We start from the raw sequence: 7,124 nt of genomic DNA on the forward strand, positions 1-7,124 counted from the left end.
CAAAAAATAAAAATGCTTATATTATAATCCTCTCAAAATTCTTAAGTGGCCAGGTATCATCACTCCTACAGTGGTTAAGAGCTCAGCTGCTAACCAAAAAGTCAGTAGTTCAAATCCACCAGCCGCTCCTTGGAAACCCTATGAGGCAGTTCTACTCTGTCCTATAGGGTGGCTATGAGTCAGAATTGACTCGGCTGCAATGGGTATTATGGGGTATATTGTGTGATTGAGAGAATTTAGCCTGAGGTAGTCTAAACAACTTGTCAACGGTCAGAAGCCCAGGACCAGTGCTGAGCCCCAATTCCAGGTGTTTTTATTCTTTTCACCTTTAGACTAGTATTCTTTTCTTAATTTCAATTCACTAATGGATTATTAAATACTTTTTTATCAAACATTTTAAACATATGCCATTTTTATTAGACTATGGTTTTTGAGCAAGTATCATTGTGTTTTGATGAACCAGGAATTTTAGAAAGTATATTTCCTTTCATTCTAATTTATTAGGATATCATTTTGGGGAATGTGTAAGATTATTTAAAGATTGCATGCTACTACTGATAGAGGTGCTACATTTCTCAGTATTTGGAAAAGTTAATGTTCTTTGTCACCTGCTTAACTTAGTACCAAACATTGGCTTAGATCCTTAAGACATCCTGATCAGTTTCTTTGAAAACACTATTGTATTTTACGATTGAAATATAATTGCAAGTTTTCTTGAGGGACTCAGGAAGATATTGTAAACAGTGGACTAAATTATTTATTAGATGAGAGAAGCTCATACTGGGGTTACTGCAGAAAGCAGTTCTTATTTCTCATTGAACCAAAGAATATTATGAATCAGTGATCCTGGTTGATCTATCCCAATAAAAGCAGAATATATTCTCAAGAAATAAATCATTATACACACATGGAGTACCATGATAGTGACATTATTTTTATTATCTTTGTAATTAATTGCTCCTGAAACATACAGCAACTTAATTAAGTTTACAGCGCTTTCTCTCTAACCCAGTAAATAGAACAGAATTGCTATTTTCCGATGGTTTACTATTTGACTAGATTGATGATTTATTACATATGCAGGCAGAATGAGCAAACCACAAATTAACTTCTATTCCCTAGTGAGAAAAAAAGAATTAATTAGACCAGTTTCATAAAGCAACAAGGTGATTCTAGTCTGTCTATCCATAGACAGACTTTGATGATACTGAAATTAATCCCTTTCTATCTCTTTTAGAAAGAAATACGGAGCCAGATTTATTTGTTTTAGTCAATCGATTCTCTTGGTATTTGTGATAAATTGGCCAATTATACTATCTATTCTCAAAGGAAAAATTAGGCAGAGCTTGTGTCTCATATTATTTTAAATCTGGTGATTTCTATTGGAAAACATTCCAAGCCTGAGTGCAACCAGTAGGCTATATCCAATGTGTTTTTAATGGATTTAGGGTTGATGAAAAACAGTAAAATAAACTATATGTGAGACAATTTGTGAGTTATTTGCTTAAACTAGTCAGTTTAAGATTCTATCGTTCTGTGATCTGTTCCAGGTAATTGTGACTTTCCACTTTAATATAAACAATTACACACATTAAAAATACAATTGTATTTAACCTTTTGACTATTACAGATGGTACAAATGAAAGGTTGGATTAATTCTTGCTTCTTCCAGCTTCAAAACTTTATGGAAGAAATTTGTTTTAACTGAGGTCTGGGTGACTGCATTGTCATATCAGAGATCATTATTCTTAACTCGATTTAGAATCCCAGTGCTCTGTAGAAAGATCTAGGCAATCCACTTGACCCGTTTGGTGATCCCTGCAATACATACTTCTAAGGAGCATTCTGGTTGTACTTCCAAGCCAGATTTGTTTGTTCTGCTGGCAGACCATGGTATAGTCAACATACTTCGCCAGCACCATAATTCAAAGGCATCAATTCTTCTTTGGTCTTCCTTACTCATTGTCCAGCTTCCGCATGCATATGAGGCAAGTGAAAATACCATGGCTTGGGTCAGGCGCACCTTAGTCCTTAAAGTGACATCTTTGCTTCTTAATACTCCACGATGCTATGCATTGTTTGATTTCTTAACTGCTTCTTTCATGGGTGTTGATTGTGGATCCAAGTAAAATAAAATCCTTGACAACTTCAATACTTCCTCATTTATCATAATGTTGCTTGCTGGTCCAGTTGTGAAGATTTTTGTTTTCTTTATGTTGAGGTATAATTTATACCAAAGGCTGTAATCTTTGATCTTCATCAGTAAGTGCTTCAAGTCCTCTTCACTTTCAGCAAAGATTACAGTTTAGGAAACCCTACGGGGAAGTCCTACTCTGTCACATGGCGCCACGGAGTCAGAATTGTGTGCAAGGCACCTAACAACAATAATGTAGTACTGTTACAGCAAAAGCACCTCTGAAATGATATTTTTGTTCCTGTCTCCTGGGTGTGATCCACAGCCAGCATAAGGGTGATGCAAGAGGGCAGAGGACATGGATTTGGGAAGGTCTTCTCCACGTACATGTCAAATCACTTTTCACTTGAAAACTCTCTCGCTTTTAAAGATACTGCTTTTTATTATGGCATCACTTTCTGTCCCTTTTTTACAAAACAGATTTTCAGGTTCTGGCTTCATTGGCTCCTTAGCCAGGATTTACCTTTAGTGATTTTTACCTTGAAGTTTCTCATTCCCTTATACCAAACCTGCCTCAACCCAAGATGACATCCACGTGCACCTTCTTGCTCATTTACTTGAGGCTCAAACTTTTGAGAGTACCTGAGGAATTCATACCATTGCTGATCAAACATCTTAGAAAACCATCCTGTCTGGTCTTACCTAGGCCTTTAAAGTTGTTCAAAATTTATTATAATCCTTTTGTTGATTTATCTCTTTTCATATTCTCCACGGTGACTTTTCTGAATATCTTTGATTTGACTCAAAAAGCATCAGCACAGAAAACCCCAAAGAATCCACAAGAAAACCACTGGAACTAATAGAAGATCTCAGCAAAGTATCAAGATACAAGATAAACATACCAAAATCAGTTGCATTCCTCTACACCAGCAAAGAGAACCTCCAAGAGGAAATCACCAAATCAATACCATTTACAATAGCCCCCAAGAAGATAAAATACTTAGGAATAAATCTAACCAGAGACATAAAAGATCTATACAATGAAAACTGCAAGACACTACTGCAAAAAAAAAAAACAAAAAAACAAAAAAAACCCTGCATAAGTGGAAAAACATAGATAGGAAGACTCAACATTGTGAAAATGTCAATTCTACCTAAAGCAATGTACAGATACAATTCGATCCTGATCCAAACTCCAATGGCATTTTTTAATGAGATGGAGAAACAAATCACCAGCTTCATATAGAAAGGGAAGAGGCCCTGGATAAGGAAAGCATTACTGAAGAAGAAAAACAAAGTGGGAGGCCTCACACTACCTGATTTTAGAACCTATTATACAGACACGGTAGTCAAAACAGCCTGGTACTGGTACAACAACAGATACATAGACCAATGGAACAGAATTGAGAATCCAGACATAATTTCATCCACCTATGAGCAGCTGATATTTGACAAAGGCCCAAAGTCCTTTGATTGGGGAAAAGACAGTTTCTTTAAGAAATGGTGCTGGCATAACTGGATATCCATTGGCAAAACACTGAAACAAGACCCATACCTCACACCACGCACAAAAACAAACTCAAAATTGATCAAAGATCTAAATATAAAATCGAAAACGATAAGGATCATGGAAGAAAAAATAGGGACAATGCTAGGAGCCCTAATACATGGCATGAACACAATACGAACCATAAGTAACAATGCACAAACACCAGAAGAGAAACTAGATAACTGGGAGCTCCTAAAAATCAAACACTTATGCTCATCAAAAGACTTCACCAAAAGAGCAAAAAGACAACCTACAGACTGAATAAAAATTTTTGGCTACAACAAATCTGATCAGTGTCTAATCTCTAAAATCTACAAGATACTGCAAAACCTCAACCACAAAAGGACAAACAACTCAATTTAAAAATGGGCAAAAGATATGAACAGGTACTTCACCAAAGAAGACATTCAGGTGGCTAACAGACACATGAGGAAATGCTCATTATCATTAGCCATTAGAGAAATTCAAATCAAAACTACAATGAGATACCATCTCACCCCAACAAGGCTAGAATTAATCCAAAAAACACAAAATAATAAATGCTGGAGAGGTTGTGGAGAGACTGGAACACTTATACACTGTTGGTGGGAATGTAAAATGATACAACCACTATGGAAATCAATTTGGTGCTTCCTTAAAAAGCTAGAAATAGAAGTACCATACGATCCAACAATCCCACTCCTTGCAATATATCCTAGAGAATTAAGAGCCATCACACAAATAGATAATATGCACACCCATGTTCATTGCAGCATTGTTGACGATAGCTAAGAGATGGAAACAACCTGGGTGCCCATCAAGGGACGAATGGATAAACAAATTATGGTATATCCACACAATGGAATACTATGCAATGATAAAGAACAATGATGAATCCGTGAAACATCTTATAACATGGAGGAATCTGGAAGGTATTATGCTGAGTGAACTTAGTCAGTCACAAAAGAACAAATATTGTATAAGATCACTATTATAAAAACCCAAGAAATGGTTTAAACACAGAAGACAACATTCTTTGATGGTTATGAGGGTGGGGAGGGAGGGAGATGGGTATTCACTAACTAGAAAGTAGACAAGAATAATCTTAGGTGAAGATAGCATAACACACACTACAGGGGAAGTCAACACAACTGGACTAAACCAAAGCTAAGAAATTTCCTGAATACAACCAAACATGCCAAGGGACAGAGTAGCAGGGGTGGGTGTCTGGGAACCATGCTTTCAGGGGACATATAGGTCAACTGGCATAACAAAGTATTTTACGAAAATGTTCTGCATTCCACTTTGGTGAGTGGTGTCTGGGGTATAAAAAGCTAGTGAGCGGCCATCTAAGATGTATCAATTGGTTCCAACCCATCTGGAGTAAAGGAGAACGAAGAACACCGTGGACACAAGGAAAGTATTAGCCCCAGAGACAGAAAGGGCCACATAAACCAGAGACTTCATCAGCCTCAGACCAAAAGAACTAGATGGTGCCCAGCTTCCACAATGACTGCCCTGACAGGGAACACAACAGAGAGTCCCTGATGGAGCAGGAGAAAAGTGGGGTGCAGAACTCAAATTCTAGCAAGAAGACCAGACTTAATGGTTTAATTGAGACTAGGGACCCTGAAAGACGTGGCCCCTGGGCTCTCTGTTAGCCCAAAACTTAAACCATTCTTGAGGCCAACTCTTCAGACAAAGATTATACTGGACTTTGGGATATAAGATGATACTCGTGAAGAGTGTGCTTCTTAGCTCAAGTAGATACATGAGATTAAATGAGCAGCTCTCATCCGGAGGCAAGATGAGAAGGCAGAGAGGGTCATGACCTGGTTGAATGGACATGGGAAATCCGAGGCAGAAAGGAAGAGTGTGCTGTCACAGTATAGGAGAGCAAGTAGGGTCACGAAACAACGTATGTATAAAGTTTTGTATGAGAGACTAACTTGAATTGTAAACTTTCACTTAAATCACAACAATTAAAAAAAAGCATCAGCATTAAGTAAAATGACTTCCACTTCTATTTGACTCATAACATTGAGGGCAAATGGCTATTTATTTTCTATTTAAGTTCCCGCCTATTTTCTATTTTGTAACTCCAAAAGCTTATATTTCCATTCTCTTTCTCTCTTCCTCTCACTCTCCCTCTCTTTACGAAATGCATCTCATTATTAATACCAAATTTCTCATCGGACCTTTAAGGCCACCTTATTTCATCAAATCCTTCTCTCTAGTCTTTAGTTTTCATTGTTTCCCATTGTGCTACTTCTTCTCTTCTACCTGTAAAAATGCCCCCACACTAACCAATGAACAAACCAAGCAACTAAAAAACAAACGGCATCAACAACAAAATTCTACCATGTCCTAGTATCCTGTCATCTTCTTGTCACCTTTGTCCCTCTTATAACAATAAATATTTCCCTGTCCACTCTACTTCCTTATAGTCAATAACTGTCCCTTTCTTTCCATTCTCTTTATTTCCTGAAACACTAAATTAACCCAAAAATTATCTGGGGCTCCATAATTAGGTAATTCAAGGAATCTCTTCTTGACTCTCTTCCTTTTCTTTCACCTTCTTATATTTGAAACTATCAACCACTCTGCATGCTGTCATTTTTCTTGAGTCTTTGACATTTCATTTTATGATCCTTACATTTGCTTTTAAATTCTCATCAAGCCATTCTTCCCTAAATTAAAACTCCAACCATGCTAGCTCCATTTGATGTACTCTAATAAGCTTAAAATAAATAAAAATCTGAATAAAGTGAGGTGCTTAGTCAAATGTATCTTAAAAATAAGTGTCAAAATGTACGTATCAAGAGGCAGATACATGGGCTCCAGCAGAGACCTTGAAAATTAGCACAGTGCCTTTCCCAAAGTAGACGTTCACTGTCATGGACTGAATTGTGTCCCCCAAAAATATATGCATCAATTTGGCTAGGCTGTGATTCCCAGTATTGTGTGATTGCCCACCATTTTGTCATCTGATGAGATTTTCCTATGTGTTGTGAATCCTATCTCTATGATGTTAATGAGGTGGGTTTGGCATCAGTTATGTTAATGACACAGGACTCAATCTACAAGATTGGATTGTGTCTTGAGCCAATCTCTTTTGAGATATAAAAAATAAAAGCAAGCAGAGAGACAGGGGGGCCTCATATCTCTTAGAAAGCAGCACCAGAATTAGAGCACATCTTTTGGACTCGGGGTTCCTGGGCAGAGAAGCTCCTAGTCCAAGGGAAGATTAATGAGAATGACCTTCCTCCAGAGCCAACAAAGAGAGAAAGCCTTCCCCTGGAGCTGACGCCCTGAATTTGGACTTCTAGCCTACTAGACTGTGAGAAAATAAATTTCTCTTTGTTAAAGCCATCCACTTGTGGTATTTCCGCTATGGCAGCACTAGATGACTAAGATGCTCACTTTAAGTTTATTAAATAAAGCATATGAAAACCTTAATTT

This window comes from Trichechus manatus, unplaced genomic scaffold (assembly GCF_000243295.1).
Source record: "Trichechus manatus latirostris isolate Lorelei unplaced genomic scaffold, TriManLat1.0 scaffold00152, whole genome shotgun sequence".
Taxonomy (NCBI): domain Eukaryota; kingdom Metazoa; phylum Chordata; class Mammalia; order Sirenia; family Trichechidae; genus Trichechus; species Trichechus manatus.